The sequence below is a fragment of the Pipistrellus kuhlii genome, unplaced genomic scaffold (genome assembly GCF_014108245.1).
Source record: "Pipistrellus kuhlii isolate mPipKuh1 unplaced genomic scaffold, mPipKuh1.p scaffold_m20_p_6, whole genome shotgun sequence".
In the NCBI taxonomy this organism is placed as follows: Eukaryota; Metazoa; Chordata; class Mammalia; order Chiroptera; family Vespertilionidae; genus Pipistrellus; species Pipistrellus kuhlii.
Window position 1 is genome coordinate 43,775,108 of NW_023425562.1, and position 12,395 is coordinate 43,787,502.

The 12,395-nt window shown below is 47.9% G+C and overlaps 1 long non-coding RNA gene across 1 annotated transcript; it reads right to left on the minus strand.

The window, feature by feature from the left end:
• Window positions 1-7,920: 7,920 nt before the first annotated feature.
• On the minus strand, window positions 7,921-9,150 carry LOC118708477. Its single transcript, XR_004984579.1, has 2 exons — window positions 8,383-9,150; window positions 7,921-8,282 (listed from the first exon to the last, which is right to left on the minus strand). It is a non-coding gene; the product is annotated as an uncharacterized LOC118708477 (long non-coding RNA).
• Between the last annotated feature and the right edge of the window lie 3,245 nt (window positions 9,151-12,395).

The window sequence follows — 12,395 nt, forward strand, 5'->3', positions numbered from 1 at the left end:
AATTAAAACCCATCTTTGTTGGGTTAATTTGCATACTCACTCTTGATTGGCTGGTGGACATTGTGAAGGTATAGTCAATTTGCATCTTTCTCTCTTATTAGTGTAGATATATTTTTATTTGATAAGTTATTGAACAGCATACATTTTAAAATTTTTATTTTTCAGTTAAAGTTCACCATTATTATTTTGTATTAGTTTTAGGTGTGCAGCACAGTGGCTAGACAATTATATACTATACAAACTGTTCTCCCCACCCTGATATGTTAAGTACCTAACTGGCATCATACAGTGAGGGGATGGACCTTTTTCAAGAGTCCTGATTCCTGAATTCCTCATCGTTAATGCTTTCTGGCTCTTCATATTTGATTTCTGCAACTGAGCAAGGCTTCAGCCTCCCGACCTCTGTGACTTCTGGCCTCCTGAGATCTGGTTGAGGGAGGAGACATTTATTGTCTCTCTTGGCTTTAAGTGGGCTAAGTGTCTCTGAAGAATATTTGGGACACACAGACTGCAGTAAGCCACGTCCTTTCACCCAGGTCTGACCAATGATATAGACTGACTGTGGATGTTACAATGACAGGTCCTGTGACTCGAGGGTACAGGTGACCTGTTGGCCTTCTCATGTCATTGATTCTAGTGTTCCTAGAGCCTTTAGCAGCATCACAATGTTGCCAGCACAACCCAGGACAGAGAATCAATACAGCACTGTGTCTCGGTCTCCAAAATTAACCCAGATTTCCACTTCCTCATGAAATTCATATGTCACTGAAAATAGAAAAATATTTAAACATAATGGATTATACCATGTTGAACATCTCCAAAAAGGATCAGTGTTTTTATACTACAATACCATCTCTCTATTAGATGATTTCACTTACAAAAATCAAACATATATTTAATATAAAAAAATTCTTTTAAAACAATCAAGATTCAAATAAAGGATTCCAAAATGGCCAAGAAATATATTCTCACAAATCCCTGGAAAATTCTTGGAAAAGTCACTTAACCTCTTTGGGTCTCAGTTTTTTTAAAAGTCAGTAAATTTAAAGGAGGGCCTAATCTCTGAGGCAGCACAGTCCAATGAGCTCTCTGGGTGACAGAATTGTTCTCTACCTGCCACTGTTCAGCACCTTGAGTATCTGACATGTGACTGGTGGGACCGAGGAACTAAATTTTAATTTTTATTTAACTTTATTTCATTTAAATGTAAATAGCCAGTGTATATGTATTGGACAAGGCAGCTCTGCAGGGTCCCTCAGGAAAATTAGAAGCAGTGGAGGTTGAGATTCTTGCACTGAGTGGGCCTTGTGACCAAAGTCTACCGTTGGCCTCCGATGGAAGGTTGCTCCTGGGCTGACAGTGAGCTCTCAGCACCTCTGCTGGTGAGCAAGGGGTGCTGCAGGCCTCAGTGAAGCACGTGCCACCTAGAATCTAAAGGAGAAAGGACATCAACAGCATGATGTCAGCTAAGAAAGAACAGAGCGAGCTCTGCATGTTCCTGGATGTTCTGGGTTTTTGGAGAGAACACAGGAACCTGGTCCAGTTTGATAAGAGAGCTGGCTCCCAGCCGCCAATCAATCAGAAGCTTTTAAGATAGGAGTCTATGAAATATGTACTAACTACATAAAAAATATGGAATGAAGTGTAGTTTCCACGTAGAAGCACCCCTGAGGACCAGACTCTGGGTTCTCACGACATGAAACCTGCATTAGACTTCCTTCCATCTACTCTACCTTTCTTAAGGGATCAGTGAGGTCCATCAGGGTATTTTCCCTTTGTCAGGGACGGGGTCTGAAATGTGGTACTTTTCTACCCTCCCCAAGAACTATTTTTTTTTTTTTCTGAAAGAAACAAAAGCAACAAAAACACTCATTTGTGCCATTGTGGTCAGCACAATCACACACCTTTAAGTTGCCACATTTAAAACTCTTTCTAGGGCCCCGAGGAGTGAGGTGATTATGTTTAATATAACCTTTTGGGTTTGGGTTTCATGCAGACCAACAAAGAATATGGAAACATGTAATTCCATACTGTAGCCCAAGTACAGCTACGGTTCCAGCCTCAATCAAAATGTTTGTTTACTTATCTGTTAATCTCATTATTTTTCTCAATTCACTCTCAGTAAGCGAGAGTTCAGAATCTGAAGGTCAGCCATTTCTGAAATATGACCAAAATGGAAAAGTCGGAGAGAGACACTATTCAACTGGGGAAAAGAAATACATAAGCCCCCCCAATGAATGACTTGGAGTGTCCGTTAATTTTCTCCTAACAGAAAACCATTTTCTACGGAGAAGGTATGTGGACAAAGGAGTGACTTTTTAGAAATTTACCAGTGATTTTATCGTGGTAAATTGAGCCACGATCCCAATTTGAGTCCATGCTATTATTGCTAAAAATGCATGGAGCCTGTATTTATTTTCAGAGGGGTTTGGTATCATTTTTATTAGTTGTTCTTCACAAAAAAAAGCAAAACAAAAACCACCCAAACCTCTGAGAGGTAGATCAGATTTTATCTCTTTTATTTTTTTCTTTCCAAATGAGAAAACCACACAAAGTGATTTGCCCTGGGGTCAGCCAGCCCATTGGTGGCTGGACTGGGGTTAGATGTTCTGGTCTCTAGATTCCCAACCTGCCAAAGTGTCTGTCTCCCAGGAGGACACACCACTGGGGGCTATGCAACCAGTGACTATGCTGTCAGACCAGCCTTCTTCCGAAATACTCCCCAAAGTCTCACCATCCTGCCGTGCCTCGGGCTCAGAAGAACCTCCTCAGAGGAGCCCTTCCCTCTAAGGCACATGTGTCAAACACAAGGCCCGCGGGCCAAATCCATCCCGCCAGGCCTTGCAATGTGGCCCGCACCGCGCTATCATCACTGCACTCCGCTGCGTTTCCATCACAATGACAGTTTATGACTGTTCAGTAAACCATTCGGCCCGCGATTTAGGCTGGATTTTAGATTTTGGCCCCTTCTCTGATTGAGTTCGATACCCCTACTCTAAGGCATTGCTTCTGGTTCCTTTGTAACTAATACCATCTGGATGGCGTCCAAGATCCTCCTTATTCTGAATTCTCTTCTATAGCAACGAAGTCATATTATTGTTACTGTGATCTGGCCATGACCCTCGGCTGTTCTAAAGACCCTGCTGGTGCTCTTCCCCGGGGCAGACTGTTACTCAGATAGAGTGGTTCCAGGTGTGCCTGTGCAGGTGTGGTGAGGGCTGGGGAGAGTGCTTCCCAAGCCTGGCACTGGATTGCCAAGTGGGCTGAGCTCCCTCCTGGTCTCCGGAGAGCTAGAAGAGAGCCATGGTCAAGGTGGGCCCACTCCTGCCTGCAGGCCCGTCTAGACCAGCACATGCGTTGTTCTAAGGCTGCTCTCCAGGGAAAGGGTGGGGGACAGAGGTGGAGCGGGAGGGGTCTTGGCTTCTAGGGGACAAAGCAAGATTAAGAAAACTTCATAGATTAGTGCAGTGGTCAGCAAACTGCAGCTCGTGAGCCAAGGATTGCCGCTCTGTTGACTAATGAGTTTGCCGACCACTGGGATAGGGGCTTAATCTCAAGGAACAAAAACGGCCTATACTTATTGGAATCGAGAGTCTAGATCAGAGGTCAGCAAACTCATTAGTCAACAGAACGGCAAACCTACCACTGCACTCAAGTTTCTAAGTTAGCATGTTAGCCATATTTCCAGTGACTGGCACCGCAGTGTTTTCTCAAGAGTGTTCTGGGGAACACCAGCTTCAGAAGGCACTTTGCAGAAATGGGGTCCCATTGTCAAATTCATGTGAGGAAGACCAGAAGCTACATCTCCCTTTTGTCAAAGGCTGTGACACGTCCCACATAGATGAACCCAGTACTCCGGAAACTCAACTAGGAAAGGGAGAGCTTCCTTTACATGAATGACACTGACTAACATCCCACAGGACACACTCAGGAGATGGGCGACAAGGCCGTGGGGTCCCAGCCCAAAGTAATTTCTCACCTCGCAGGGCTCTCCCTCTGAAAGATGTGTTATGCTCCCGGTGGCACCAATCCAGGCACTCTCCTTGGCTTTGCCAGTCTGGACCTAGGTGTCTTCTCACTTTTTACTATGTTGTTTCATTAGAAAATGCTTCCCAGCTGATAGCAAAGGGAGTGACCAGTGGAAGATTTCCATCACTGCAGGGTCCCCAGGACCTCCCACCCAGGGAAGTGGGAGACCATCCTTTCCTGGCTGGCAGACCCGGGAAGCTGTCACCTGTCTGTGCTGATGTGGGCCTGGGTTTGTCCAAACTCAGAGAAGCTCCTGATTTTTCTCTCTCTTTTCCCTCAAAAGGATTTTTTTCTCCAATTTCTATTTTAAAGGACCAGGACTTGTCTAACACAATGGAAGTCCTAAGGAACCCAAAAAATACATTTTGAACCAGGTGCTAGTCAAGACAGGTTTTCTGGTTTCTTTCTTGTGCTCAGCCTCCACACCTGCGTAGTAGGACCTCGCCCCCTTCCCTTCTCTCCTGGCTCCACCTGACCACTAACCAAGGGCTTCTGAAATACTTCACTCCACCCTCTCCAGTCATGTTTAACTGTTCCACTCTTCTTTGAATATTCACACACACATACACAGGCACATACAGAAACACATGCATGCACACACCTACATACACACATGCACACACACACACACACAGACACACTTACAGAAACACACACACACAGTCTCCCACCCAGTCCCATTCCAATCTGACGCTGTCCTTCTTCCCACCTTTACCTAGGTGCAGACAGTTTGGCACAGTCTAAGTAGGAATGCGGGTGAAAAAGGTAGGGATTTCTTTATCTACCTGTCAGCGCCTCTTCATTATGGACGAGCTCATTTAAAATGTGGAGACTTTGCCTCCCACTGTCCATACCCCAGGAGGATCTTTTTTCCCTGCAGATGTTCATGTACTTGCCCACATCACAGTGACAAGAGGCCATTCCTCCTAGGTGGGCACAGATGGGCATGTGCCTATCAGTGCCCCGTGCATCCAGAGTGAGGATGAGAGGCGGAGAAGCAGAGGAGGCCCAGTGCCCCACGAGGAGCCAGAACCCCAACAAGGAAAAGACAGCAAGAGGATAAAGGAACTCAGACGGAGGAAGACGTGGTTCTGTCCGCCTCCCAGGTGAAGAGTGGGTTTCCAGGAATCCTCTCACAGGTTCGCAGTGAACTCTCCCTTATCAACACTCTCCCTGGACCTTTTTGTTCTCTTTAGTTTTGGAATCATGCACAGCAGGTAAACTGCCGACATTTATTATCTCTGTCACAAAACACGGCTTCGAATTGTTGGTGAGCAACTGGTGGTCCCACAGGAGGGGGACAGGAAGCCGGAGGAGATCTACTGTGGGGGTTGCGGGGGTTGGGGATTAGAAATGGTGGCAGAGCTGGGGGGGGGGAAGCAGACAAGGGGGCAGGGATCGGTTTGGGGACCCACCATTCTTGACCACATCTGTTTAAATTCAGCCATGGTAAAACATGAGCCCACGGGAGGAGGGTGTCCTCCCTCCCCCTCCGCCTCCCCATTCCCCAGCTCCAGGCCCAGCCCAGAACAGGAATCAGATCCATGGAGACAGCCTATAGCCGAGGGGGGAGACGGAACCAGGCAGTCAGGGTCGCTGGCTGGCTCCCCTGTGTCCCCTGGGTGAGAAGTGGGAGCAGTGTGAGTGCAATGTTTACCTCACACCTGCATGCCCCCATGGGACTTGAGTTAAAGCCTTGTGTGGTCATCACAGACTTGACTCCCTTTGGAGCTTCAGTACCCTTGGATGTGCCACAGGATGTGTCTAAGCCCATTTTGTTAGAAACTTGGAGCTTCGCCGAGCCTCCTCCACTTGATGTCTGGGAACAGATGAGATGACCATGGACTTGGGCCCCAAGGTCCCCCTTGCCCTGCTGGCAGGGAGCCGGGCTGTAGGTTCCTCACACCTGAGCCCAGAGGAGCAGATATCAAGGAACAAAGGGACATCTGAGCTGGTCATTCCTCTCCACACAGTCCCGGGGCAACGCCAGCAGTCCCCCAGGCAGGACCCAGAGGAGGAGTGGTTTCGGGGGGTGTGTGTGTGGAGGGGGGCGGGGGGTTGGCAGCTGTGCCTGGCAGTCTGACTCTCCTGGCTTCAGGGTCTGGCAGCATTGCAACACGGGCTGCGGCAGCATCTGATCCAACAAGCGTGGGGCTGAAGTTTGTGCAAACTGGGGGTGGCACCTCCCATACTCCCCTCACCGGGTCTTCTCTCTCCTGCTCTCTCTCCACATCTCACTCACTCTTTTGTGGGTTGTTTGCCTCTCCTACTCTTTTACTTTTTCCTTGAGCATTAGGGCCTATCAGTGCAATCACAGCTGTGACTTATCCTGCCTTTGAGTTTTAAAAGCACCTCCTGTGGATGGTCCCTGGGACACGCAGTTCCCACATGGCAAGACTGAAGCACCAGAGGTTCCCACGTCGCCCAAGAGTGCGTGGCTGAACTAGCTAATAATCAGGTAAAAGCGCCCGTTTTCTGCCTTCGCCGCCTCCCTGAGTCTCGCACCTGCTCAGACAGGCGCTGTGATGGGGATGCAGCAAAGGAGCAGCCATCGCCCGGGAGGCTGTGCAGATGGCGCGGGAGTGGGGGCGCGGGCCCGGTTCTCCAAAGGGAAGGCGACTCGCTCTCAGTGCAGCAGGAGGACCCACTCGGCTGGCGAGCTGCTGGGTGTGAGTTTGGGGACACAGCTGCCAGAGAGAAAGTCCTTCTTGGGCAAGCAGAAGGCTTCGTGATTCCTTCCGCTGGCCATGCCGCAGCACCGATGTCACTGTTTGCCACACGGCCCAGCTCCTCAGCTCGTCCAGTCCCCCAGGGGACCTGAGATCTGGCCCCCGCAGCGCCCAGCCCCGGGCCACCCTGCACAGCAGCCCAGGCGCATCTCCAGGCAGGAAAAGGAGCAGGAGGTGAGGCAGACACCAGGCCGGAGCTTAAAGGAGGGAAAGGAATATGTGTCTCCTTCCACTCTCCCCTCTCCCCCTCAAACCCCGGCTAAGACCAACTCTAAAACTGAAAATAAGGGCTGGGGGGGGGGGGGGGGGCGTGGGGGGAGATGTGAAGAGAACAGCCCTGAAGGAGAGCCGTTTTTGACCAGCGGGGTGGGAAGAGGTCCCCTCTCCCCTCTCCTCGCAGTTGGCAAAGTGGTTGATTGTGCAACCTGTGAGCCCAGTGCGGCACCTCTTATCTGGGCCTTTTCGTCCGTTAAACTGACAAAGGGGAACTGTCCCCACACAGGGCCCACAGTGAGCTCCGACTGGCGCTGGGGCAGGTCTGGGGTCGGCCCCTTCCAGGTGCTGGCTCTTTGCTCACCAGGGACCCCTTCCCCGCCCTGCTCGGCTCCCCGAGAGACTGCACCACGGGAGGCCACATGTGTGGAGTGAGGGTGGCATTTGGTCTTGGCTTCCCAGAGAGAACCAAAGCCGAGTTAGTAAGTTAACCCTCTACAAGCCACCTGGAACCCTTGAATAACCAGGAGAGCCTTGCCCTGGTGGAAACATCGTCTGGAGTCAGAAGTCTCTGGGGAGATGTCTTTGAGTCCTGGGGTTGGAGCAGCCAGGCCCTCCGGGATAGAGGCACCAGGGCAGGTCCGAGCTTGCACTGGGCCTTGGCGGGCTGTGGGCCACATGTGCCGAGGACACCGGCCAGGCAGGCTGGCCCTGAGCCCTTCTCCTGGGTTTGGCTCCCTCTCAGCCCTGCCTCAGGCCCTGGATCTTCCCTTACTTTGCCCAGTTTCCTGTGACATTGGAAAGATTGTGGTGTCTACCATTATGCTCTGAATGATAAAAACGATTCCAAACCATCAGTTTACAAATTTCAGAGTTCTAATATTCTCATCATTAATAGTAATGCAGTTTCTCCTCCTCCTCCTCATTCTTTTCTCCTTCAAGCATCAAATGACTTCAAAACATTTATTTTATTTGGTGTCTCGAGGATGGGCTTAACTCTGAGTCAGTTCCATTCTTGCTCTTGGCAAACAGTGTCCAGCTGAGACATGTGCCCCTCTGTCACCAGGACCCCATCCACCCACCAGGACAAATTCACCAGTCCAGTGACGCCGCTGGCCCTTGAACTGCAGCTACGGGTGCCCCTGGTCTCCTTAGATTGAACTTGAGCCAGGAACCACCAGACCCAGGTACCATTCCAGGCTTCAAAGTGACCAGAGCATCACTGAAGTCCTTTCCAACTACTGCAGTCTTTGCCACACAGCCCTTTCACGGTGGTACCTCCATCACCCCTGCCTCCTGCTTCGTTTTCATCTAGAAAGCAGTATGAGAATGAGCGAAGGCTGAGTAGCAATTCACTCCCGAAATCAGGGATCAGATCAAGTTGGGGGCAGGTTGAACATGACGCCCAGACCTGACATGCTGACCACTGGGTGAATTATTTTCACTTCTGTGAAAAAGGCCTCTCATGGTGCTTCACCCGAAGCCTGCTGCATCTTAAAACCACTGGTGTCACGAGCTGTCTTATGGAAAGTGGAAATGGGCAGGATGTGGTTTGAACTGACAAAAAAAAAAAAAAAAAAAAAAAAGAAAGAAAGAAAAAGAAAAAAAGGAGGCAGCTCATTTCTCTTCAGGGAAATGTTTGAAGTGATGGCAAGGGTCAGACCAGAGACTGACATGGAGCCAACAGGCCAATCAGGCCCAGATCAGCCAAATCAGCTGCTGATCAAAGGTGGTAAAACAACAACAACAACAAACATATATGCACATAACAACCAAAACACAAAAATACATCAGCTAAACATATTCCTAGTTTCCAGGAGTAAAACTTTGTAATTATGTAGCAACTTGCACATGGCAAGAAACACTCACCTACATGCGATGCTCATGACAATCTACAGAGAATGCAGAGCCGGGCTGCTATTCTCCAGAGAAGAGCACTGAAATAGGGTGTGGTTATACAAAGGTGAGTTACAAAGAGGTTGCGGGTATCCAGGACTCCTGAGGCCCCATCCAGAGCCACATTTGGTTCTCCTGAATCCATGTAAGCAGAGTCCCATTTCAAAGGAAGAAGTGGGTCCCGTATGTAGAGACCCCTTGAGTCGTCGTGCTGCCTTGGGCAGGAAGCCACATTCCAGCCTTACTGTGCACCCTGGTGCCTATCACCTTACTGGCCCATTGAGACACTAAATAAAGTCTGTTAACTCAACCATCTATATATATAAAAGCCTAAGCAAACGTCACAACCAAATGGATGACTCAACAGGTGGCATGGAGTGACCAGGCCCGCAGGGGGGTCAGTGAGGGGCAATCAAATGACCAAGCAGCAGGCTGCGTGGACAATCAGGCAGTGAGAGATCACCAGGACAGTGGGGGTGGAGCAGTTGGGGTGACCTGGTTGCCATTGGGGGTAGTAAGTGGCGACCAGGCTGGCAGGGGGGACCATTGGGGGTACCAGGCCAGCAGGGGAGCCAGTTGGGGGTGACCATGCTAGTAGGGGGGCAGTTAGGAGCAATCGGCAGGCAGGTAGGCAGGTGAGCAGTTAGGAGCCAGTGGTCCTGGATTGTGAGAGGGATATCTAACTGCCAGTTTAGGCCCGAGGCTGGTGGCCAGCTGGCTGGTGGGGTGGCAAGGTGGTTGCAATGAGGCACACGTGGGTGGGCAGGGCCATGTGAGCGATTTTTTTCACACTGGGCCTCTAGTTGATTATAAATAATGAAAGCACCCAGAGGCCACTAATTTGCAAAGGTTTAGATACAGAATTCTCTGAGCTACTGAATGATCTTGTGGTGAGTGTTCCATGCTGCCATTCTGAGTCGGGGAGACAGTGGAAAAGCCCTTCTTAGGTTTCCTGGGAAGGAGAAGTGTGGATGTGAAAACAACAGGAGTGGATGAGTACCTGGAAACCAAAGGTGGCCCATGTTTCTCAGAGAGAGATAATCACCTGGCTCCATCACTTTCTATCCCAGGACCATTTCCATCAGACAAGTCCCACCTGCGGGACCTTTCTCCACGTATAGGTTAACATTTGATGTCCTTGCTGTGGGGAACTGTGTGGAGGAAGGTAATTATCCCAGCACCTTTGTTGATTGGCTGGTGTAGGTTGTTGCCTTTCTAAATGACTTTGGGGGAAGTGACATGATGTCTCTGGGTGTTCGTTTTCTCATCTCTGAAATCCGGGTGATGATAACAGCACCCACATTGTGGGTGGTCATAAGGATGCAGTGATGTCATCTGTGTAAATGCTCAGAACAGTGCCTGGCATGGAGTGAGTGCCCTGGACATGGCAGGGACCATCCCCCTCAGGGTGCTTGATGCAGGGTAATCGTTTTTAAATTATAAAACCTCAGCCTCCATTTTTCCCCCCTACACAGACATTATCCAGAGCAGCAGAGCTGTTTAATGTTGCCCTGGCTTCCTTCCCTCTGTTCTCAGTCTCTGGGGAGGAAGGGGGGAGGGCAGAGGGAAAAAGAAGGACACGCACGTGTGGCAAACACCACCCTGCACACACCTCTGAGACATTCATGCACTCACACACACTTTATTTTTAGCACACAAAAGTGCTTAATACATGATAAAGGTTACACTCCACATCTGTGGGGAAAGAAAGGAGGCTCAATAAATGAAGCTGGAACAATTATTCCTAATTATTTAGGAAAATTAATCTATTTTTATTCTTTAACCACACACCAGTTTTACAGATGATCAGAAATTAATGCCATCCCCAATCCAAAGTCAAATAGATGCATTTCAGAATGAAGGATGCCTTACTAAGCATAATGATGACAGAAAGAGAGAGAAAAAAAAGTACAGATGTGACCACATAAAACACCAAGCCTGTGAAAAATCACAAAAGTAATAAAATCAAAGAAGAAATGTCACACTAGATGAAAATATTTGTCATATATGTGAGATCCCATCATTCCATTGGGTGATTTATGTTTTTATTCACCTTTAAAAGCTCTTTGTTTATTAAGGAAGTCAGCACTTATGTCTCATATGAGTCATATACCATTATCCACATGTTTGTGGTAGTACCTGCCTCCTGAGAATATTTAACCCCTATGCAGTTAAATTTGTAATTCTAACAGAAATTAATTATAAGCTGACTTCATATATATATGTATGGCCACCTCTGATGCCACCTGAGATATGAATTGCCAAGAATAACAGAAGCTGAGTGATAGAACTGTTTGTTGTTAGAGCTTTCGTTGAGAGGGAATACACTGAATTTTAGATCTAGGCTCTTCTGCTGCCTTAAAAAAAAAGCACGCACACACACACACACACACACACACACACACACACACACAAAACAAAAAAAACAAAAAAAACAAAAAACACCAACCCTGGTAACTATTTTTGTTGGAATTTTGACATAAAGCTGCCATTCTTAAAGCCTTAGAGCCCTGTCTGTTTTCAATCCATGCCCTCATTTCTTTGTCTGAAACACCAGCCAAGTCACCAACTTTCACTGAATGTTTTTAGAGGCAGAAGCCAGGAAAGTTATCACACCCACGAGTGACTGGCTCCATGTTGAGTGGCAGGCACTGGCCGTTCCGTGATGTTATTATTCATATCTTTCCAAGTCTCCTTGATCTGTGTAGGCTACATCACAAGACGCCCATTCCTTGACTGCTTTCCATTCTGTTTTCAAGCTGGGCGTGTGGTATTTCCCAAACAAGATCTAGAACAGGTAGGCATGAAATCCAACCCTCATGATTTCATTAGGTGTCTTTAAATCTCCATGAAGTTTTTATTAGTTCTGGTAACCAAGAAAGAAAGAAAGAAAAACAAAACAAAAAAAACCCCAGCAAGTCATTTGTTAAAGTCATAAAGCTGAACTAAATGGATAAGGTCTTCTAATTGACCTCGAGGAAGCTCAGGGACACTGTAGATCAGCTGCTAAATGACTTGTGATGTCTCGATTTAGAGTAGATGTCTGGCTCCCTAGCAGATTTGTCTGCCCATAAATTTCTCGATTAGGCTAAAGGCCTCTGCCAACATAGCCAGAACTTCAATTCAGTATGTCCTTCATTTGAGCTAATATCATGACTGAAAGCACATTCGCTCTGGGTGACACAATATTTAAATTTAAAATTGTGTTCACAGTTCATTTCCAAGACATCAATTTATTAGTGTAGGTGGGAGATGGAAACCACCAAGGTTGTAGCTATGATGCTCTAGGAGGTTTATTAATTGAAACTGTAGGCTAAAAGCAGAGGATCTGTCTGACTTCATCCTGCCTGCCAAGGATGCCTGGTTTTCAGTACATTAGTGCCCCTTGTGGGAAATACTGCTAAACATTTATTTTTTTTATGGTTCAGTTCAGGCTCCACAAAACATCAATGAAATGTCCAAAGTAAATTCTTAGTATAAGTCACTGGCATTGAACATACGTCAAGAGCTTCTTGCTATATCTCACTC